This window comes from Gracilinanus agilis, chromosome 2 (assembly GCF_016433145.1).
Source record: "Gracilinanus agilis isolate LMUSP501 chromosome 2, AgileGrace, whole genome shotgun sequence".
NCBI classification, from domain to species: domain Eukaryota; kingdom Metazoa; phylum Chordata; class Mammalia; order Didelphimorphia; family Didelphidae; genus Gracilinanus; species Gracilinanus agilis.
In genome coordinates this window covers 125,564,275-125,589,111 of record NC_058131.1, presented here as the reverse complement: position 1 = coordinate 125,589,111, position 24,837 = coordinate 125,564,275, and positions in this window count along the sequence as shown.

Here is a 24,837-nt window from a genome sequence, read left to right as displayed (position 1 = left end):
AAAAGAATTAAAAATTAGAGAGAGAAAAAGGAATTCTGGATTATATTTATGCTTCATCACTAATTTACCATATAGCCCATGGGTGAGCAATATAATTTTTCTAGACCAGTTTCTTAAAGAATTCTTTAAATAAATATTTACTAAGTACCTGTAATAGTTCAGATTGATTTTTTGGAGGAGCAAGTAAAATTTCTTGAAGTACTTTAACAAGTATAAAACACTATAAAAATTTAATTTTTTATCATCATAATTGTTATCATCATCACCACCATCATCAATCATCAGTTTCATTGTCATTATTAATTTGTGTCTTTATCATCTGAACATATGAATTCATGTATGAATGGATTTATCCTTCTACCACCACCACTGGCACTCACTAGTAATTTGTAGTTACTAGTGAGTTGCTCTTTAAGGCACTAGGACTGTCTTGCCTAAGTTCACAAAATAATTAGCTATCATAAGACAAATTAGAATTGAGGCCTTGAATGTCCAATAAGTCATGCCTCCTTTAATTTTTGTTATTGATGTTAATGAAAGTTGCTTAAATATTGGATCATTTGAAAACAGCCATATGCCTCGATTGGGTTGAGTTTTTTATATATTTCATTTCTTTATAGGATAGCTTATATTTCTAATGACTCAGAAACTTTCTAAATCAAGTTAGGTGTCTATACTCTGGATTAATTCCTTAAATCACTACTGGAATATACAAAAATGTGATGGCCTAAAAACATTCCAAGGAACTAATACTTAGCTGATCAAAAGCTATAAAAGAATCTTGGACATTCTTCCTATCTGAAAATGACTAGACAACTGGCCTCAGTGTTAACAAGACCTTGTTTCTAGTCTCTGACATACACTGCCTGTTCAGTAAATGTTTTTAGAAGGAAAAAGTTCTTGTCATAAACTTACTCCTTTGAGAATTCTATTTTATTAGCCCAGTTCTCTGCTCTGCTATTCATCCCTTATAAATAAACTATATAGATACAATAAGAAATATAAGAATTCACACTGATTGTAGGATCATGGGAAATATATTTGTTCTCATGTGCCCTCATACTACTAATTCTCTAAAAACAGAGACTGATGCCCATCAGTTGAAGGAGTTCCCCAAATGAACCTCTCTACATAGTTAAAAATTATCTAACCTTCTAATCCAAACTCTTTATTTGAAAGATAAGGAAAGTGAACCCCAGAAAAGTTAAGTGATTTTCCTCTGGACACATAGTGAATAGTGAGTGCACAGTCTGGAAAAAGAACAGATCTCTTGACTTGTACCATGCTAATTAAAAACCTTCTTGAAATGTTTTTGCAGCCTTGGAAAAAGTCCTGATGATAGGGCCTTGAGTCAACCTCAGTAAGATATAGGCTGATCAAGAGGCATGTCTAAGAAACTCATCTTGAAAAAGCAGAGACAAATATTTTGAAACAAATATGGGAAGGAAGTTTCTGAATAATTAGTTTGAATTGACTTGGGAGTTCAGACAGTGCCACAAATATGAGCAAACCCTGGTGTATTATATATCTGAAAGTTTCTCTGGCATTTTATAGAACCATGCCTATAACCACAGAGTAACTAAAGTTCTAGAAGAATATGACCCAAAATGTTTTTAGCTACTTAAAAGGAAGTTTTTTGAGGGGATTAGCTAAAATTGAAAATAAGCCAGAAACCATCTTTTTTTTCCATTTCCTTCTTTTAGACCAGCGATTTCTTTTATTGGTGGAACTTCTAGTGTGAAAACTTCCTTTACCAATATTGATCAGCAACTTTTCTCCCACTTATAATAGAAACGTGCTTATAAGAATGAGAAGTTAAGTGCATTGCTCAAAGTCAGACATCTAGTTTCATTTGGTCAGTCTTGAATCTGTACATAAGCCCAGCTTTATCTAACTCTAAGGCCAGCTCTCTCTCCTACTCCAATACCTTCTACTTTCACCTTGGATCTTTCTGGCACATATGTTAGGAAGAAGACCATTCTTAATCATATTTTCATGCTGATTAACTCTCTTTATAACTGACTTCCTGAAAAGGAAGGATTTCAGTTAAGGGCTAAATAACAGAAAGCAGTGAATGGAAAGAAGGCTGTTCCAATTCTAAAGCATATTGTGCCAGAAAGGTCCAAGGTAAAAGTAGAAAGGAATGGAATGGACAGAACACGATTTGGCTCCTGAGAAAGATTGAACATTAGGAAATGGGACTGAAAGTAGGAAAATTATACTTTTGAAGGTGAATTATTAAACTTCTTATTATATCTATATGGTTTCCTTCTAAGGGATGCATAGCAAAACAGAGAACCACACTATAAAAAGGAATCCTAATAGAAGTGAGTTCATGACAAGGACTTTTTTTTTTCCTTCTAAAAACACTGACTGAACAGTCCAGCAGTGTATTAGTGTGTGGGGGGAGGAGAAGGAGGAGGAGAAGGAAGGCTTTCAAGTTCAAACGTGGGTGACAAGAGACCCCCACACAAGGAGTCAAATAGATCATCTTTTTTTCTGTACAATAAAAAGATGGTAAAATACTTCTCTGCTCCTGTTATGGTTTCTATTTATGAAAACAAGCTGGAAATAATATCAAATCGACTTCATCATCTTATCGGCAACTGTGCAGTTAATCATTTGATGAAAACAATCTTGGAACTGATTTGGTGTGCTCAGCCCAGGGACAAGCTATAAATTCTCTGGCTGAGGAAGGACTGTAGTCTGAGTATTACCACAGCAGACTCAAAAGGGAGAGTTAAGAATGAAAAACTGAAATTAAAACCTCAGTAGACTTTACCCTCTTCCTTAAGTATATGGCGGACATAAAACATGAGGGAAGGGAAGAGATGGTTTGTAAGAAATGCTGGGCACCTCTTTTTATTTTTTACTTACACTGACAACTCATAAATTTATTTAAAGTGAATTTGTAGAGAGAATGATGAGAATAATAGTGATTATTTTTTAAGGCATAGGCGTACAAACTATATAGCCCAAAAGGTCTAGGAAGATTCAAGAGTCATAGATCTTTGGTGCTAAAAGAAATCCTACCATATCATCTAGTCTAAACTCCTCACTTTACAGATACGGAAACAGAAGTGCAGAAAGATGAGGTAATTTTCCCAGTATCACAAAGTGGCTGAGTATTAAAAAAATAATTATCATGTCAACTAAGGTTTTGTTGGAAAACTTCAAGGGAAAATAGTACCTTTCCTGATGTACCCCTGTTAAAAATACTTTGTATATACTTGGAGTTGATTTATTCTGTTTACATGTTATCCCTCCATGCTCTAACATCCCCAAGGAAAATGTAAGCAGCTTAAGGGTTAGTACTGTTTTATTATTATCCTTGCTTGTATTTTGTGAGTCTAACTCTCTTGCTCTTAAAAAGGGCTCTTAATATTTAGTGGATATATATGACATACAGAAGGAATGAGATTCATAAGGAAGCTAGGTTTCAAATAACTTTGAAGATAAGAGTAAGGAAGATGTAGGAAGAAAAAAAATAGAAATAAGGGTCATAATCTTTAACTTGATGTGATGGAGTTAAGGTAGAGACTAGATTTTTCCTTCCTCTTTGTTAATAATACTGTTGCTATACTTTTTGACTATTCCACAGTTTCTCTCCTCTTGGCTTGTTACATCTGCTACCATTTCCTACCCTGTAACTCTGTTTCACTCAAAACTAATAGAAACATAATTAAAAGATACTTTCCACAGGCCTTGACCTTGAGAAAACATATACCCACATCTTTTCCATAGCTTCAGATTTATAATCAGAAATGGAAAAGAGAAAGAGAACCTAGAGTTGGTCATTTCTTTATAATGATGCAGGATTTATCTGTGGCCACTGTAGCGTCTCTAGCCTGTTCATCTCCCCAAATATGCTTGTTCTCACTTCAAATATTATAAAGTCTCTGTCATCAAAAAAGTTTTTATCTTATTCATGATTTCATTGACTCCTTTAACACTTTCTCAGTTCTTTTTCTACCTTCTTGTCATTCTCTTTATGTCTCCTTTGCTGATTTGTCTTGATTTTCCCTCCTTTGGTTTTATCCTAAGACACTGTTCTTAGATTTTCATTCTCTCTATGAACTCATTTATTCTCTAGGACTCAAAAGCCTCCCCCTATTAAAAACTCCTGAATCTACATCTCTAGATGTAATCTGTTACCAGTTCTCAGATTCTATCATTTTTCTTTTGCTAATAGTGTCCATTCTTGCTTATACTTGCTTATAGAGTCAGGGGATCTAGTTTCTAGTCCAGACTCTGTTAGAAACTAGATGTGGGACTTTTTGCAAACCATTTAACCTTTCTCAGCTTCATGATAAAAGTCTCATCACTAAGATGAAAGGGTTAAATAATGTTATTTCTAATGACCCCTCTTAGTTTTAATGTTAACATTTTTCAACACGGACTAAGTATAGAAAATACTTCCAGGAACTAGGAAAGAGGCAGAGATTAAATGCGGTGTGAGTGCAATCCTCCTGGAATTCATAACTCTAGGCAATATATATGTCATGAAAAAGAATATAATATAAAAGTGACAAGTACATAAAATGTTCAAGGTGCTATCTGGGATTATGGGAGGGAAATATTGTCAACTCTGGGCTAAGGGAAACCTGTGAAGAGAAGGTGGCATTTGAGTGGGTTTTAATTTGTTGATGATTCCTACGACCAGGGCCTGGTATGGAGATGAAGGGAGGAAATCATTCCAGGCATAGGGAACAGTACTCTGTGAAGGCAGGAAATCATGGGGTGTGTACAGGGGGTGGTGAGTTGTCTATTTTGGCTGAGACATAGAGTACATGAAAGGGAGTAGTATGAGATAAGATGGGAAAGGCAGGGTGGCACCAGATTATGGAATGCTTTGGATACCAAGCTACATTCTACTGTTTCACAGGACATATCCTCTTACATGTCTTGACATCAACTACTGTATTACTTGACTATTACATTAGCTTTGAATTGTGATGAGCTATGAGACATGACTGTAAGAATACATTAGAAGAGAAAGTCATTTGTAAATTAAGTTGCACCTATTGTGTCACTTTTGCCTACTGAATTTTATAAAAGGGACCTTCTTACAAAATGATAAATGACAATAAAATAGAGGATCCTGCAAAGTCCATGTAGGTCAAGTTATCAAGGTGTGTTCTGTGCGATAAACTGTAAGATAAATCAAAGACCAGGTCAAATGCCTTTTGTTGTCTTGATCAATAGGGATTTTCAAAAATTCTGAAACAGAACTTTAAATACCATGAAGAAAAGTAAAGATAACTCCTCAGAATTAAAAGTATAAAGCATGAAATAAAAGAAAAAAATGCCAAGGACCAAAGCAGTCTCCAGACTTTCTGTTGATGAATGTTATATATGTCACATGTAGCTCCACTGGGCAGGGAAAGGTGCCCTTTAGGGAACTCAAAGGGCAAACAGTAGATTGCCAAAGTCTCCCCTGTTTCATTCCTTCCTGTTGAACCGTGTATCTTTGTGGGCCATACTGAAAAAGAGAGGAAGCAAACACAAGTATGTGAATTATCCTATATCTGTGCTGGCGAGTACAATATTTTGGAGGAATAGATGGGGGAGGGGTAGGAACGATTGATTGGTCTACAAACTTGGTAAACTTTGGGCATAGATTTTACCTGCTTTCCAAATGCTATAGATTAGATCTCTGCCTTCAAAACTTCAGATACCTTAAGAAGCTGTGATTTTGTCAATGTGGGAGAACTTTCTATGTGTGGAAACTCTTCATGGAAACAAATAACATCCTTCTTTGATTCAGTAGATGAATTGTAGGGACTAAAGAAGAAGCGTGGTAGAGTGGCTGGGAAGCAAGATTCAGAATAAGAAAACATAGGATTCAAACCCCCCACCATATTAGCTGTGTGACCTCGGATAAGTCACATATCCTCTTTATTCATCAGTTTCTTCATCTGTCAAATGATAGATTCAGTGATTCCTCAGTTTCCTAAATTTGTGATGCTATGAGTTGCCAGGGAATTTTAGTTGAATAAATTAAGGTTGAAATAACAACAATTATGATAGCCCTCATTTATAGTTAAGATTTAAGAGCAGTTTCCTCATAATAATCCTTTAAGTTCAAATATTAACCCTAACTCACAGATAAGAAAACTCAAGTTCATACTGAGAGTATGGATTTCCCAGGATGATATAGGCAATATTATGAATTTTCGTAGTCTTGACTATACCCTAATGAGTCTATTATGCCACGCTTCCCCAAACAACTGATTGCTCCCCTGTCCACTACCAATAAAATTAAAAAATTAAATCCCACAATTGATTGACTTCCAGATTTCTGTCATCTCTTCCCTTCTCTGAAGGTAGAAACCCCATTGATAAGGAGAATTTGAATTTGAAATTGATAAGTAGAAATTGAAGAAGTACTACATTCATACTTAGAAGACATGAGGTTTTTTTCACTTAATGAACTGTGTTGCCTTGGGAAAGCTATTTTACAGATCAGAGTAATGAAAAGAATTTTGGACGTGGAATCAGGAGAAATGGGTACAAATCTCAGTTCTGATATGAATTGCATGACTGTAAATCAATTAATTTCTTCAAGCTATAATTTTTATCTATGAAATAGAGTTAATAATACTTGCATGAACTTGATAGATATCTTTTATGGGGTTACTCTGAAGAAAGTATTTTATAAACCTTTACTACAAACATAAGGTATCATTATGAGAACTGGTATAAGGGAGTGGATGGAGAACAAAATTGAAGCCTGGAAGATCTAGGTTCAATTCCTAGCACTAATGAATACTAGCCACATGGCCCAGGTCAAGTCATTTAATATAACTGTACTCTGGGCAACCGTGTAAGAGTATGAATTATAAAGAAGTTACCAGTCAACATGGGTAGAGAAGAATATCTAAACATGAGTTTCCTAGCCACATAATAACACATGTCCACTTCCATTATTATTGTTGTTATTATTATTATTATCATATTCCATTCTAAAATTTCTATTTCATAGGATTCATATGAGAATAAGAATTTATTAAAATAATTGACCTAAAGAATAACAATTTATAAGAATAACACATATATTTCAACTCAATAATTACAATAATGTATCTAGTGTTACTATATTAGTGTGGCAAAGACAAAAGTGAAATAGGCTTTGCCCTTAAGGAGCTTCCTTTCTTCTAGGAGGATACACCATGTATATAGATAAGTCGATACATGCTATCGAGGAAGAAGAGAACAATTACTAAGGGGGCCAACAATGGCCTCATAGAAGAGCTGGCACCTTAATTTATTCTTGAAGAAAAAAGAGCATTCCAGTAGGTGGAGTTGATATGGTAATGCATTCCAAGCACAAGAGACAGACAATAGCATCTACATGAAGAGGGAAAACAGAATGTTCACCTTAAGGATGCCAGTAGATGGGAAAGTGTGTGATATACAGATGAAGAAATTTAGGTTATGAGAAGTTTAGTCAATTGTTCCTGGTCACACAATTCAGGACATGAATTTTATTTAACTATGGCATGGACTAACACAAATCAGTTGTGCATGGCATGATAGAAAGATGAAGTAAAACGCAGTTACTGCTCTCTATAAATCATTTACACAAATAACTAGAATACAAAGCAACCAATTATAATTGAAAAAGAAAATTCCAGAGAAGACACCTCAAGAAATTTGAGTCAGAAGAGATAATTTTCAAGCAAAACCACATGAGGGAAATAGTATTTGAGGTGGCCCTTGATGGAAGGGAAGGATTTTAATTGGCAGAATTTGGAGAGGCTCAAGTAAGCAGGTATGATTTTTGTCTTTAACCCTCAGGGGGAGCTGAAGAACAAGCTATAAAAATCCTAGCAAGAGGCAACTAGATTTGAAATAGTGGAAAGAACATGAGGAGAAAGTCACAGACACACAGGTCTTTCTCTTTGCTTCTCTTTCATGACAAATCAACCAGAGAAACCCAGCTTCTTTTCTATCTCCAGTATTGGAAAACAGTTGTTATAACTTAAAACCTTTCTCCTAAGAGAATACATCCATGCTGAGGACAGAGAGTATTTTATTTTCTTTCTATCTTCTTTGTTTGGCACAATGTCTGACACTTAGTAGGCACTTCACAAATACTTTTTAATTGATTTATTGTTAAGTAAAAAAAAAAAAACTCACTAGGACCAACCAGTGAGATACTGATTTTGGTTTAATCTCTACTCCTTCAGTATATATTTTAAATTTGTCTTTAGCATTATTATTAAGAATTATATTCTCACTTTATAAAGGTTATTTCTGATTAATTCAAGTATTTGCAGTGAGCTAGATATTCTCAAGAATGTCCATCCATTTATAAGAGTTCGTTACATACAACTTCTTCCTTTTTCTCCTTGAATTCTAAAATTCTGTCCTAGATCAATAATTACAACCCAAAATATGAAATAAATCCTTTTATTTTTCTAGATGTCTTTTGCAGAAGTAGAAAGGGGCCTCAAAAGAAGGAACTAGAAGGGAAAATAGCATTGAGGATCAACTCTCTAGTGACTACTTATCTTTTGACCTGGGGTTGTACTGAGTTCTTACTTGAAGATTGTCTTATAGGTGAAACAATCCTCTTAATGAGATGCCTGGGAGGCAGTATAGTACCACAGAAATAACACAGGCTAGGAGACAGAAGACAACTGTCACCAAAACTTGTGTGTCCTTTGGTATGCCATTTTACTTTTGTAGGCCTTAGATTCCTCATGTAAAAAATGAGTAGGTTAAGCCAGATGTGTTCTAAATGTTCTTCTCTACTCGAAATCTATTTTGCTTTTGATAATTAGCTTAATGTCCAAGATGGATAATAATAATTAGTATTTATATAGCACTTTAAAATTTACAAAGAGCTTACATGTTATCTCATTTGATCCTCACAAATCTGTGTGATAAATTCTATTATTATTTCTGTTTTACAGAAGAAATTGAGCCTGAGACTTATCCAAAATGGCAGAGCTAAGAAGTATCTAAGTTGGGATTTGTACTGGTGAGTCCAAGTCCAGTTCCCAGTGAAGCCCGTTACTTTTCTAAAACCTATTGGATAAGGAAAAAAAGATTCCAGGGAAAGAACAATGAGGCCAGTGAAATACTTTGTTTTTATGTTTTCCCTGCCAACCTTTCTCTCCTGCAGGGAAACATGCACATTTCTGTGGAAAGTGATATTAGAAAAGCATTGAGTGCTCTGTCTCTCTGTCTGACTCTGTCTCTCTGTCTGTCTCTTTAACTCTGTCTCTGTCTCTGTCACTCTGTCTCTGTCTGTCTGTCTGTTTGACTGTCTCTCAGCAGAGCAGAAGCCATCTGCTTTTTGTGATAAACACCATCCCAGACTCCAACTCTGTAGCCCCAAGCTTGTTCTCACTGCCACCATCATACCCCACACTCTGAGACCACCCACAGATATTTCTTCCAAGGCTCTGAATTCTTTGATGAATTCAATTAGCTCAGGGCTGGATAGTATGGTCACAGAATTTAGGGTACAGGATACTCTTAGCAGAGCTGCAGATTCAGAACTTTCGAATACTCTATACTGGAAGGAGCACAGAGCCCTTCATTTGAAACCCAGCAACTTCCTGAAGAGGGTGCCCAGGGCTTCCTGCTTCCCCACCCGAGGCCCCCAGTCCAGCTCCCCCCACCACCACCATTGACAATATATGGCAGTACAGCAATGGGAATGAAACATTTGCTTGTGAAAATGTAGCTTTATTCATTCACATAATCAAAAACCCCTCCTGGGTTTGATCAGCATCTCTTTGATGTGGCTCTTCCAAATTGTCTGTGCATCACTCTGTCTTCCGAAAGGGTGGAGACCCACAAATGAAAGCAGGATGATAGGGTTTGATTGAAATACATAACTACTGAACACAATGTCTTAAAAACAGCAGTGTGCCTCCCCACCCCCTCCCTCCAACCCCCAAGCTGATACAGAACAATAGCTCTTCAGACCTCACAGAAAAGTCTTCCCAGATCCACTCTACAGATTTCTTCCTAGGGAGTAGTACAAATGTGTCTATTGCCCATTCTATAAAAGCCCATCAAGCAGAACTCACTCCCATCAATGGTGAAGGGAATTCCATGCAGGGAGGCACTGTGGAGAAATTAATTTCAGGTCAGAGAAAATCATTTTCATAATGATTTTAGCCTTCTAGATTTCCTACATTGGAGGGGACATGGTTATCGATTTACTTGCTCCTTTTTTTGAAGCTTTTATTAGTTGGTCACCCAGAGGTGTGTCTTATATATGCTTATATATGCAAGGGCAGATTGGAAGATAATTGAGTAACTGTGACCCTGACTCTCTTACATAGTCACTTGCCTATATGCAGGCACATACAGATGTACTACAACTTTGAGAATGCTCTACCACATGGGTAGGAGTTGTAACCTCCTTGATTGGCTACCTGTGTCTTTAAAAGTAGTCCTTTAATGATTTTCACTTTTTCAACCATTTTTTCTTCTGGGCTCCTAGCTGCTGCTCCCAGCCTTGATAAATAGGTGATCAGAAATGGGCCTACATTTGTTTGTTCCTGCTTGTGCTATTTGTCCTCAATTTCCTCCAACCCTGGGAATTGGAGCCACAGGAATCTTAGAGCCAGGATTGCAGGTGGGCTGGTGAAGGGTTTGGGAGAGAGGGAGAAAAGTGGAACCAGTATGGCCAAAATGAGCAAGCTTAAAGCCAGGTTACACATACTCCTAACAAGTGGGAGACAAAGTCCCCTTTCCTCCCCAGATCCTTGCAACTGCAGGAGCAAACCAAATGGAAGAGCAAACTCAGTCATCAAAAGCAGAAGAAATTATACTCAGTTAGAAGTAGTGTGGAAAGTGAACAGAAACTAGAAATTGTAGGGCATTTTGCTTTCACAAAAGGTAAACAATTTAGGCTTATTTAAATACAAAAAGAACTATTTGAACATTTCTGTTAACCAGTAGAAATTCCAAATTTCTCACAAATTTAAAGGAACATCAGCATACCGATCCTTGTACAAAATTAAAGGAAAAAAATTTCCATTTCTCCAGGATCTCATTGCCTAGGGCAGGAATGGTGAACCTTTTAGAGACCAAGTACCCAAACTGCACACTCACACTACATGTGAGCTGCCCCTTTGCCCCAGACAGGAGAGGGAGGAAGCGCTCTCTCCCTTTGGGCTGCTGGGTGGTGATGTGAGGAATGTCCTCAGGCACAGTGGAAATGGGAAGGGGAGCAGCCCCCTTGGCACACGTGCCATATGTTCAACAACACAGGCCTAGGATATTTCAAAAATCAAAAGTCCTAAGCAAAGAATCTCTCAAGGAGTCCTCATGAAAGAGAAGGACCCAATTTTATCCTAGACAAAGTCCTCATGGATTATACAATGGAGTTTTAGAAAGAAGATTATTTATTACAAAAGATAATCCCAAATCTACAGACACAGTACTTCCTTCCTAATACATGAGAGGCAAAATGTCACACACAGGCACACACACATGCAAACACATTCTGGGGTTCAAATTCATATTTTAGCTCAATCCTAATAGAGCCCAGTCTCATTTCCAATTCCCTAATCCCACTCCCATTCTAATCTCAGGCACCTTGGCTTCTCCATATTTCCCTGTCAACCAGCTTGGCTGCTGTACCACCCTGCCTTCAATCCTGGTATTAATCAGGAGTGTGGGGGCCACCAATACCCCCAGTGACTAATCAAGTCCTGGCATTAAACATTAAACAGGCATGGTTTTGCTGGAGAGAAAAAGGAAGAGGCATGCATGTTAGGACAATGGAATCATGAGTAGCCAGAAGCTTTCAGCAAGAAGAGCTAGGGGCAATGTATGCTAATAGACCACAGAGGAGAGGAGTGGAGGAAGAGATAAGGGCAGGCAGCCTTTCTTCCTGCAACAGTTAGGACCAAGAAGCAGGATTATCCTCACAATAGTTTACTACACAATGACAGCCATGTGTCTTCTAGGTTGTGCACCTGGGATAGGGTAACAAGAAAAACAGACATGTTACTTTTGGAGATGCATTCATACTGACACTGGGTCCAACGTTTCTAAGATTCAAAACTCCCAGACCAGTGGGGACCTCCTCTGACACCTGAAACTGTGGATAAACAACACAGAATGTGGGGAAAAAATGAAAAAAAAAAAACACCCCCCAGACCCTTTTCACAGAGTAAAAGAGATAGAACAGGGAAAAGTCAAGTCCCTTCCTTCTCACCAATGGCATCCACAATGGGCACAGTAGCAGCTAAGAGCCCAGCAGAGTTTTGGAGAAAGGGAGAGAGCCAATAGCTCCATTGCATCACTTTTAAATATTCAGAGAGCCAATAGCTCCATTGCATCACTTTTAAATATTCAGAAAGCTACTCTCATCTACATGGCTCTGCACAGTTGTTGTTCAATCTTTTCTGACTTTTTGTGTCCTGGAAGATCATATTGTCAATGGGGACAATATGGTCTTTTCTTGACAGTGATATTGAAGTAGTTTGATATTTTCTGCTCCAGTGGATTAAATGGAAGAAGCTGGCTCCACATTAGGTCTATCTTTAAAATCAGGAAACCTGTTTTTAAGTAAAGGACATGTTGATTTTTTCCAAAAGTCTTAGAGTAGTCACTCTTAACTTTTAACCTGGGACATGAACCCCTTCAGTAAACTGATGAAACATTGATACTCAGAATAATATTGGGTTTTTTATCTAGTAATTGAAGGAAATACTAAATTTTAGTTAGAAATTAATGAAAAAAATATTTTTCCATCCAAATTCAAGGAACCCTTGAAATATATCCAGTGACTTATAGAATCCATAGACTTCATGTTAAGAACCCTTCCTATGTAACCTAAAAAACACTAAAATTTATCTTAGGAGGCATTTAGTTCTAGCTAATTTTTGTTATCAGCATAGAGGCATCAAGTTCTGTTGGACCATATTTGACTTTCCATTCAGCATTATTTTAATGGAAGGGATGTATTTTGAATGATTTATCAGCTTCCTTCTTTTTCTTCTTCATCCCACTCTTGCTTTTCTTCCTGTTTTTTTCCTAATCCTTCAAATTTTTTTCATATTTTTCCCAGAAACACCATTTCAGTTAATTTTTAAAATAAAATTGCAAGAGATTATTAGCCTTAAGAAATCTCTACCATTTCTTCACTCCTCTCTTGTGCTGTATCCTGAAAACTAAATCAACTACGTACATGGTTTTCTCAGTGTCTTCCAGAATAGTACCTTAGTCATTTTTCTTATCAATGGAGTATTCCATGTTTCCCTCCTTGACATGTTATGAAGCAATACACCAATGGTACAGATTTGCAAAATCCTGGGATCATAGATTTTGAATATAAAAATATCTTAGAACATCATCTTTTCCCAAACCCAATTTTACAAATAGAGGAATTGAGTCCAGAGAATTTGAATGATTTGTCAAAGGTGATCATGATGCCCTAGTAGGGAGTACAGTTCATGAGTCTATAACAGACTATAATTAAATTGGTTTATATGCAGGGATGTGCTGATAAATGCCTAACAACCAGATTCTGAGGAAAAATATATAGAACACACATTTTTAAGTTTAATCTGATTTATTAATATTTTCCATTAAGTTTCTGAACTTGAGATAATCAACAAAATAATAAAACAAGCCCTGATTTGTAGCATTTGCTGGATTTCTGAAGTGTAAATGCTAATGCTAAAAAATTTAAATAGGCTTTTAAAAGCAGGTTTGAGCTGGTTCCAGAACAACTTTGCTTACATTAGAGTAGAAACTTAAAACTGAGTATCCAGAGGAGGGCAACAGTGTCATTAAAAGACATGCTATGAAAATTAGTTGGGTAGATTGGTCTAGATGGCCTCTAAATTACAAATCTGAAATTCTATGAACCTGTCATTGCCAGGAGTAACTTAGGTTCATTAACCTGTGAGTTTGGAGTACAGCACCTTTTCATAATAATTTCCACTAACTTACAGATTTTTGAAAGCACTATGGTTTCTAAGATTTTAAAAATTATTATTTTATTATACACATTTCCTTCTTTTTGTTTCTGTAGGTATGCATTCAAACTTAAATTTTATAGACCTGACCTGAATTTTTACCACTGCAATATATTCTGGCTCAAGATATTTTCTTTTCCAATTGTCTTGAAAGTCAAAAATGTTAGTGGTGCTTATGGACATTTGTTAATCTCTTTATAATATTCACATATATACAAAATCACTGGTATACTGAAAAATGCTTTCCCCAGCATCAAAAAAATTAACAAAGGACACACTTTTTTCAAATAATATTTTATTTTCTCCAATTACATGTGAAAACAATTTTTATCATATTTTAAAATGTTAAGTACCAAATTCTCTCTCTCCTTCCCAATCTCTCTCACTTTCCTTCCTCCTCCCAAAAGGGTAAGTAAAATGATATAGATTTTACATGTGCAGTCATGTAAAACATTTTCCTATATTAGTTATTTTATTGAAGAGATCTCAAACAAAAAAAAAAGGAAGAAAAATAAAATAAAATAAAATATATTTTGGTCTGCATCCAGACTCCAGTTCTTACTTTTTACAATTTTTTTCCGAGATTGCATGTTGGTACAATTTTAATAATCATTTTCTGGCATTTTAGGATCCATGTTCTCTCTATCCCTCCTCCCCCTTTCCCCAAAACATCAAGTAATATGATATAGATTGGGCATGTATTATTATACAATACATAGTTCTACGTTCATCATGTTGTAAAAGCAGACATATAATGCTTACACCAGAGAAAAATTCATGGTGGAAATAAAGTGAGGAATGGAATGCTTCAATTTGCATTTAGATTTCATTAGTACCTTCTATAGCAGCAGATGACCTTTTTCATCAAGTCCCTTGGAGTTGTCCTGGATACTTGTATTTCTGACAATAAGTAAATCATTCACAGTTGATCATTGTACTTTATTGCTGTTACTGTGTGCCACATTTATTTTGGTTCTGCTCACTTCATTTTTTTTTTACTTTTTTTCTTTTTTATTTTAAACCCTTAGCTTCTGTGTATTGACTTATAGGTGGAAGAGTGGTAAGGGTAGGCAATGGGGGTCAAGTGACTTGCCCAGGGTCACACAGCTGGGAAGTGTCTGAGGTCGGATTTGAACCTAGGACCTCCTGTCTCTAGGCTTGGCTCTCAATCCACTGAGCTACCCAGCTGCCCCCTCTGCTCACTTCATTTTGCATCATTTCATATAAGTCTTTCCAGGTTTTCTTATGGTCCTATTGTTCCTTATTTCTCATGGCATAATAGTACTCAGTTATAATCATATACCAAGGGGCAGCTGGGTAGCTCAGTGGAGTGAGAGTCAGGCCTAGAGACAGGAGGTCCTAGGTTCAAACCCGGCCTCAGCCACTTCCCAGCTGTGTGACCCTGGGCAAGTCATTTGACCCCCATTGCCCACCCTTACCAATCTTCCACCTATGAGACAATACACCAAAGTACAAGGGTTTAAAAAAAAATAATCATATACCAAAACTTGTTCAGTCATTCCCCAACTGATGGACATTCCTTTAGTTTTATTTTCTAGTTCTTTGCCACCAGAAAAAGAGGTGCTATGAATATTTTTGAACAAGTAGGTTATTTCCCTCTATCTTTGATCCCTTTGGCATACAGACTTTGTATTGGTATTTATTGCTTGTTCAAAGAGCATGCTCACTTTGATGGCCCTTTAGGCATGGTTCCAAATTTCTACCTAGAGAGGTCCTATCAATTCACAGCCCCACTAACAATGTATCAATGTCTTAACTTTTCCATATCCTTCCCAACATTTATCAATTTTTTTGTCAAGTTAGCTAGTCTGATAGGTATGAGGTGGTATCTCAGAGTGGTTTTAATTTGCCTTTCTCTAATTATTTTTCTGTGACCAAATATAATTTTGATTTCTTCCTCTGAGAACTGCCTGTTCACACCCCTTGACCACTTGTCAATTGGGGAATACTTTGTATTTTTTCCAGAAGTTCTTTTTCTGAAAGTGGATGGCATTTTTCATTATGGGTCCTCTGGAATTATCTTAGATCTGGATTAGAGAAGCTCACAGTTTGTCATCCTTTATGATATTGTTGTTATGGTGCACAGTGTTCTACTGGTTGCTCTCTTTTCATTCTGCATCACTTCATATAAGTCTTTCCTGATGTTTTAGCAATCATCCTGTTCATCATTTCTTATAGGGCAATAGTATTCTATTACAATCATATACTAGAACTTGTTCAGTCATTACCTAATTTATGGACAACACCTCGATTTCCAATTCTTTGCTACCACAAAAAGAACTGCAATAAATATTTTTGTACAAATAGGTCCTTTCTTCCCTTTTTTATTTCTTTAGGATACAGACCTAATAGTGGTATTGCTGTATCAAAAGGTATGCACAGTTTTAGAGGCCTTTGGGCACAATTCAAAATTGCTCTTCAGAATGGTTAGATCTGATCGCCACTCCATCAGAGTGAATTAGTGCTCCAATTTTCTCGCATTCACATCAGCATTTATCATTTTCCTTTTCTCTCATAAGGATACACTTTTAAGTTGAATCTGCCTTATTAACATTTTCTACTTTATTTTAAAATTAAATAATCAACGAAACAATAAATCAAACCCTGATTTATAGCATTTGTCCATTTCCCAGATATGAATGCTCATGTTAAGAATTTAATAAATAATTTTCATGAATGGATATAAGTAAACTCCAACATACCCCTGTGACCCTCCCTTACAGGTCCATAAAATGTGTGTGGAAATATAAGGAAATGTGGTCTAGTGGAAATTGTATTGGCTTGTATTTGGAATTCCTAGACTCAAATTATGTGTAACCTTGTGTGCTTAAATTGTGTCAACCCTAGCTTTCTCATCTCTGAAATGAGAAGGCTTCCCCATGTGATCTTAAGTCTCATCCAGTTCTTACAGTATATGCTAGCATTTTATGGATTCCACTTTGCATCCATAGCCCCCCCTGGTTTCAGTTCCATAAAACAAGATGAACCTTCCAGGATAATCTCATCACTTCAAATATCATTATCATTTTCCTAACTCAACTTTAATCGATATCACTTCCCTTAGCATTCTTTCCCCTCTGGCTGGAGGATAGAGTACCAAATTCCTCCCAATGCATTCCTTTATAGAGGGCAGAAACCATACTTCCCTGCCTGGTTTCAAACAGCACCAGCACCAAGTTCTCTCTGGTGTTCCTGTACCCCTTATTTCTTTTTTTGCTTTCCTTTATATGTTATCTCCCCACACTAGATTCTGAGGTCCTTGAGACCAGATTATACTTAAATATATATATATATACTCAGTGTTTAGCACAATGTCTGGCACATGATAGGTGCTTAAAAATGTTTACTGGATATGAGATGAGATCCTTATTTCCCCAGAGCTGGAAATTATGCATTTAGAGCTGGGAAAGAATTTATTGGACATCTAGTAACATGCCTTATTTTATAGATGAAGAAGATAAAATTCAGAAATATTAAATGCCTTGCTCTGGATCACACTATTCTTTCTTTGTATCTTCCTATTATTTTGAAAGAACCATTTTTTGTCAATATGGCAACCTTCCTGATAACGTGCCTTTGTGTCTTCTCTCCTTAAGACCTGGAATGGGGAATGGTCTACCCCTTCATGTTTACCTTTATCATCAATGAATTTCCCCAGTTTTATTCAAGAATCAACTCAAATCTTACCTTCTGTANTATATATACATCCTCAGTGTTTAGCACAATGTCTGGCACATGATAGGTGCTTAAAAATGTTTACTGGATATGAGATGAGATCCTTATTTCCCCAGAGCTGGAAATTATGCATTTAGAGCTGGGAAAGAATTTATTGGACATCTAGTAACATGCCTTATTTTATAGATGAAGAAGATAAAATTCAGAAATATTAAATGCCTTGCTCTGGATCACACTATTCTTTCTTTGTATCTTCCTATTATTTTGAAAGAACCATTTTTTGTCAATATGGCAACCTTCCTGATAACGTGCCTTTGTGTCTTCTCTCCTTAAGACCTGGAATGGGGAATGGTCTACCCCTTCATGTTTACCTTTATCATCAATGAATTTCCCCAGTTTTATTCAAGAATCAACTCAAATCTTACCTTCTGTAGGATGAAATTTCCTTTCATCTACTTTGTAAATATCTTGTATATAATTAGTTTTTTTAGTTGTTTTTAGTTGTTTTGTTTTTTTTTTTTTACATTTCATCTATACCTTGAAGAAAAGGGCTAATTTTGTAAAAAAAAATAAAGCTTCTCCAGTTTCTGGCCCATAATAAGCAACACATGCTTTTTGACTGATTGAATAGTTAACTAAAGCCTATACAAAACAAACAGTATACATTTGTGTGATAATGATAATGGCAATAACCATGACTATTATTCAAGTTTATAAAGTATTTTAAAGTTTGCAAAGCTCTCCATTTCACTTTATCCTCACCATGTCTATATGGAGTAGGGATTATACCCATTTTACAAATAAGAAATCTGAGACTAAGGGAAATTAAATTATTTGCCATGGGTAACACAGTTAATAAGGGTTGAAGCCAGGACTTCCCGTTTCATTTTATTCACCACTCTATTCTGCCTCTTAGTATGACAGTCACAGGTTAGCAGTAGCAGTGGTATTCTGGGCCACATCTGACACTCGAGCTAATTAACCTATGTGCCAAAGACTGTAGTGCATTACTGATCAATTGCCAAGGAGCGACTTAAGTATAGGAAAATTTAATCGAGTAGTTTTAGCTATCATATATCTACTTATAAGTTCTTTGAATAAGACTAAGTATTTTTAATCTGTAAAACTGTGTCAGAGTAAGTCATATTTACATTAGTCCTTGATGAATTTTCATTAGTAATGAAACTGAGCAGAGAATCAGAATTAGGCATTACCGCATAGTAGGTTAATGTCTATAATGTCTATAATGTCTGTAATATAAGTTGATGAGATTTGGGAAAAAGGTAGGAAGAGCTATGTTAGAGTGGAGAATCCTTCATGTAAAGGTTGGACTAGATGTCTCCTAATACTCCTTTCCACCCTCAAATCTTTGATTTTCTGAGATGGATTGTGAGTGTAAGAATATAGGCTCTCTGAGTACATTTTGTGGAAAAGCCAGACTAATTAATACCAGCATCAGTAAGAACATTTCTCAAAATGAGCATCTCAGTACTTTCCCTTCCTTCTCCATCAGTTGGATCAGGCTGTTCAACACCATCTGCCCTGACCCCATCAATAAGTTGAGACTGCCCTAGTCACTGAAAGCATCTTCAAAACTTTCAGTTAGATGAAGTTAAGAGATTCAAATGTTGAGGAATTCAGATACAATACACCAGGCCAGTGATGGGCAAACTATGGCCCGTGGGCCCTGAAATGTTCTGTCCAGCAGTGTGACATTATTCCTAACTGAAAAATACAATGAGTAGGATACAATACAATGAAACTTTGAAAGAGTTGCCTTAGATACAGGCTGACAGATGAGCATTTCCTTTCTTTTGACCCCCTCTTTAAAAAGTTTGCTCATCACTGCTCTAGACAACAGTTGTTTTTTTTAACATGGCCCATGATATGATGAAAGCAGTGTTTGAATTAAATATTTTTAGAAACTTGTGTCATTATGCCTTCATTAAAACCATTATCAGTCTGGAAATTAGGTACAGTAACCAGGACTTCAAGCCTTTTTTAGTGTTTACTGTAGATTGATTAAAAAAGAAATTCAAAAGACTCTTTTTCTCCCCTGAGGATGATTGATTTGTTTTGTTTTATTTTTTTATCCTTCTATCAGTCTACCATCAAGGTTATAATTAAGTCATTGGGTTATGTGGCCTGTATTTATAATTACAATATATGATCAAGGATTGTAAACAACAGGATAACTGTATTATCACACTGTCTAATTATCATGTTAACTGACTGACAGCAAACTAACTGTTTCATCGCTTACTAGAAAGAAGTAATCTGACAGATCCTAGAACTTCACTTTGATGTCAGATTTGTATATGAAAGTATCAAAGATCGGACTCTTTTGAAACAAGCTTTGAATGTGGTTTTATTTAGTCAGTCAGTTTTCAACTTTGCAACCATACTTTTCTTTGAAGTACCATGTAGCTTAGAGTTTGTTATTATTACATATTTATTGCAGGCAGAGCAATGATTTTTCAGGATAACGAAAGAGGAATAGACAAGAAAGCAAGCTCCTGTAAATGACCTAGGATGCCTATAGTTACTTCTCCATGATTTTGAATACAGGCATAAATGTGTGTTGCCCACTACAGGACATTATCAGAGGTGTCTCTTAATCATCTTTGGTTAGTCCAGTCCTACCTATCCTCTAAAGATCAGCTCAAGTATCACTATATACTACATGATTTTTTTTCATATCTGCTCTGACCTATGTTGGTTGCTTCCTTGTTAGAACAATTTAACACTAAATTACAGTGTTTCCTAATCTTTATGTTTCTTATGTGTGTTTTCCCAACTAAATAGCAAATGCCTAGAGGCAGGGCTCATGACATATACTTCTTCTGTATTTCAAAGGAACATAGAATGTCAGAGTTGGAAGAGATCCTAGAGGCCATCCAGTACCACCCATAACTGGGAAAGACCGCTTTCTCAAACATACTCAAGAAACTGTCTACATTGTTACTGGATATAGAAAGTCTATTCAACAAATACTTTTTTCTTCAAATTTTTCTTTATTTTATTCCAGTAACAAATTTACAAGTAAGTTTTCCATGGTTATATGATTCATGTTTTCTCCCTCCCTTCTTAGCTCCTTCCTCCTGGAATTGACAAGCAATTCCATTGGGTTGTGTAATAGAATAAATTTTTAAACTGAAAACTCCAAATCATGTACCCAAATAAACGAGTGATAAATCAAATATTTTCATCTATGTTTCTACTCCAACAGTTCTTTTTCTAGATGTGGATAGCATTCTTTTTCATAAGTTCCCTCAGAATTGTTCTGGATCATTGTATTGCATTAGTAGCAAAGTCTATTACAAACAAATATTTCTTTGTAGAATAATGGTAGAGTAACAGAATCAGGATATTAGAGGGCACCATACATAGAAGCCTGGATCTACCTGTAGTCAGAGACACCAGAGTTAAAAATCCTTTTATACTTACTAGCGATATTACCCTGGTAAATCATGTAATTTCTTTGTGCCTTGGGTTCTCCATATGTAAATTGAGAAAAATGAGAGCACCTATCTTCACAAGATTGTTGAAAGGACCAAATGAATTCACATATGAGAAATACATTGCAAACCTTAAAGTATTACTATTAATATATTTGTAGATAGGATTCAATAGAGATAGTGAAGGATGAGAAGGTAATGGAGTAACTCTCAGTTTCTGCTTTCAGAAACATTGTTTTCATGATATAATGGCTTATGTTAAAGAACCTGTTATCTAGTTTATTGTATCCAAAGTCTTCAACATTTGAGTATCTTGGCTTCATCTAACTGAGAGTTTTGAGGATGTTTTCAGTGCCCAGAGCAGTCTCAACCCATTGAGGGGAATGGGGTCAGGGAAGATGAAGTTGAACAATATGATCCAACTGATGGTAAAGGAAGGGAAAATGATGAGATGCTTATTTTGAAAAATGTTCTTATTGATGCTGGTATTCATTGTTCTTGCTTTCAAAAATATGTCCTCTAATCATGAAGGCAGGTATGCTTTTCATGCATCTGTGTATTCTTGTACTCACAATTCATGTCAAAAATCACAGGATTTGGGAGTGGCTGAGTGGCTCAGTGAATAGAGACCCAGGCCTAGAAAATGGGAGTTTCTGGGTTCAAATCTCACCTTAGACACTCCCTAGCTGTGTGACTGTGTGGCAAGCCACTTAATCCCTATTGCTTAGCCCTTGCTGCTCTTCTGCCTTGGATTCAATAAGCAGTATTGATTCTAAGATGGAAAGTAAGGGATTTTGTTTTTTAATCATAGTCTTTAAGAATTGAAAGGAATGTTAGTGGCCATCTAGTCCAACCTTTACATGAAGGAATCCCTACTCTAACATACCCCCCTTGCTTTCTTTCCTCATCTCACCAACCTAATTTATTTTTACTCTTCATAGGAAAACTTTTGATATATCCACTAACCTACTTGTTCCTTATACACTTTGTCAATTTTATGATGTTGCCTTTGTAGTATTTCTGGTTTACTCTTTTTTCACTGATCTTCATTACTTGCACATGTAACTTTGCAGCATCTATATTTTTTCCATGAATGCTGACATCTCAACTCCTCTATGACTCAATAATTCAAAATATTGTACTTGGAGAGTTGTTCTGATTTAACATTCCACCCTGTGGCCAATCTAGTGATGAGATTCACTGAATTTATCTAGGTTTGTCCTTAGAGAACAAATATAATGTCTGTCCCTGTGTCTGTATTTGAAGTCTTTCCCCCTTGGTAGGACATGGTAGGACTTGTGTGGTGGCGGGACAGTCTTTAAGAACCCTGAGTCATCTCCATTCTTCATTGAATAATCAGAGAAGGGAATTCATGTCCACATCAAGCTAAGCCACTTAATTTACTTCAAAATAAATATCAAAGATACCTTCCTTTAATGCTGTAATTCATTCATTCTACTTCGTATCACCCTCTTCTCACTAATAGTAGAGTTCTTTACACATGTAGTATAATGATAATATTTAAGAATATGCTAAGAACATTTTAAAAATATAATCTCATCTTACTCATTTATAAATTTGTCCTTCAGTTAAGTCATGGGCTCTACGTTTTCCAACTAAATTATAAGATGCATGAAAGGAGAAAATTTATTCTTTGTACTCAGTGAGTGTTCAAAAATGCTATTGAGGGCAGCTAGGTACTCAGTGGAAAGATCACTCAACTTAAAGTGACTTAGAGCAGAAAAACTCATCTTCTGAGTTCAATTCTAGCTTCAGATACTTAGTTGTGCGACCTTAGGCAATACACTTAACCCTGTTTGACTAAAAAATTAACCAATAAAACAAAGTGATGGTGACGCCTACTCTACTACTTTAAAAAATGCTATTTATTTTCCGAAAGAATAATCTTCGTTAACAAACATTGTGGTACTATGGATAATATATAATGCTCTTGGATTTAAGAAGATCTGATTTCAAATTCTGCCTCAATTGCTTCCTAGATATATGATTCATATCAATTCTCTTTAATTCCTTGTGTCAGTTTCTTCACATACAAAATGAAGGGTTTCAATTTAAAAACCTCTACATTGGGAGAAGCTAGGTGGCTCAGTAGATTGAGAGTCAGGCCCAGAGACAGGAGGTCCTGGGTTCAAATTTGAATTTTCCTAGTTGTGAGACCTTTGGCAAGTCACTTAACTTCCTTACCACTCTTTTGCCTTAGAAAAAATACATACATACACACATATATACATATACATATATATATATATATTTTTTTTTTTCAATTTTGGTATAAAATTCTCCCTATCCACACTGTATTAAGTTAAAAAATCAAGATGTCTTACTGGAACCTTAATGATCATACAGTAATTAAAAGATCAATGTCAAGGGTTACACTAAACATAGTACTGATTCTAAGAGGAAAGGTTAGATTTTTTGTTTGTTTGTTTGTTTAAGGCTCTGTGTTCCATTCCAGCTTGAAATCTGTGATTTTCTAATTCTAGTTGTAGGAAAAGCATTGAATTGATATTACACCCTTGCTCTATCCCTTGAATGAATAGAATAGATATTGAAAGAATGCAACAAAAAAAGTTTGAAAGAAAAAAAAACATCTAAATATATAGAGGGGAATCCTAATCTGGTGAAATTAAAGGGTGAAAGACAAACTGGTAAAATATGAAAAATTTTTGAAGCTATCTAATAAGTATGGTCCTCATTCTATAGATAGTACAATTGAGTCCCCTAAAGAGAAAGTCATTTCTCATTTTCCAAGGAATGATAGTGAGGATCCATAGGTGACACAAGAAAACTTTTGACAGCATAGTAGTATATATAGGCTCTTGGCTTACTCCCCCAAACCTCCTATAGAATTGGTAGATGAGGGTCCCAGAATATGTCTATTTCTCTCCTCAGAGCTCTAGGCCTTAACCTTCATGAGATCTAAAGAGTGGATTTCAAAGTCTTCAGCTCATGAGCTCCCACTATTGTGCTTCTCACATGATTCTCTAGTGATAGCAATCAATTAGACTAAATTGGCTTCCAGATAGAAGTATCTATGGAGGTGGCATAATAATGACAATTGTATAAAAAATTCCCACAAATTTGTAAAACGATCTAAGATCATACACAAAGCCAAGGGGATAAAGTTACACATGTAGCAAAAGTATATACAGCTCCTGGAAGTCCTTTTGCTGAAATCGTGATTTTCTTTAGGGAGTAGGCTTTCTGGCAGATTTCTTTAGAATCTTTTATCTGTCTCTGTTATGTCCAGTCTTTCCATGGTTTCTGTCATAGAAGCAGCTATATGTAGGCCCTGCTAGAGTACTGATGGGAAGTTCAAAATCCACCAGACATTTAAAAGCTCAAAAGAGGGGTAGGAGCAGGAGACTAGGGCAAAGGTTCTTCTGACACAAGTTCATGTAAAAAATTCTGTTTTCATATTTGTCATTTCCTTTTGTAAAGAAATATTCCTTTACATGAACATACTACAGTTTGTTTAGTCATTTACTAAGGCAATGAGCAAGTCTACTTTGTTTCGAATTTTTTGATGCTGTGCAAAATGTGCTACTGTAAATGTCTTGGTGGATATGGAGCATTTTTTAATATATTTCTCTGGATATCTGTAAATCCCACCATGAGCACTCAAAGCTTTATAAGCAGTTAGGTAGTATGTTAAGCATGGAGTCAGGGAGATCAGAGTTCAAATCTGGCCTGAGATACTT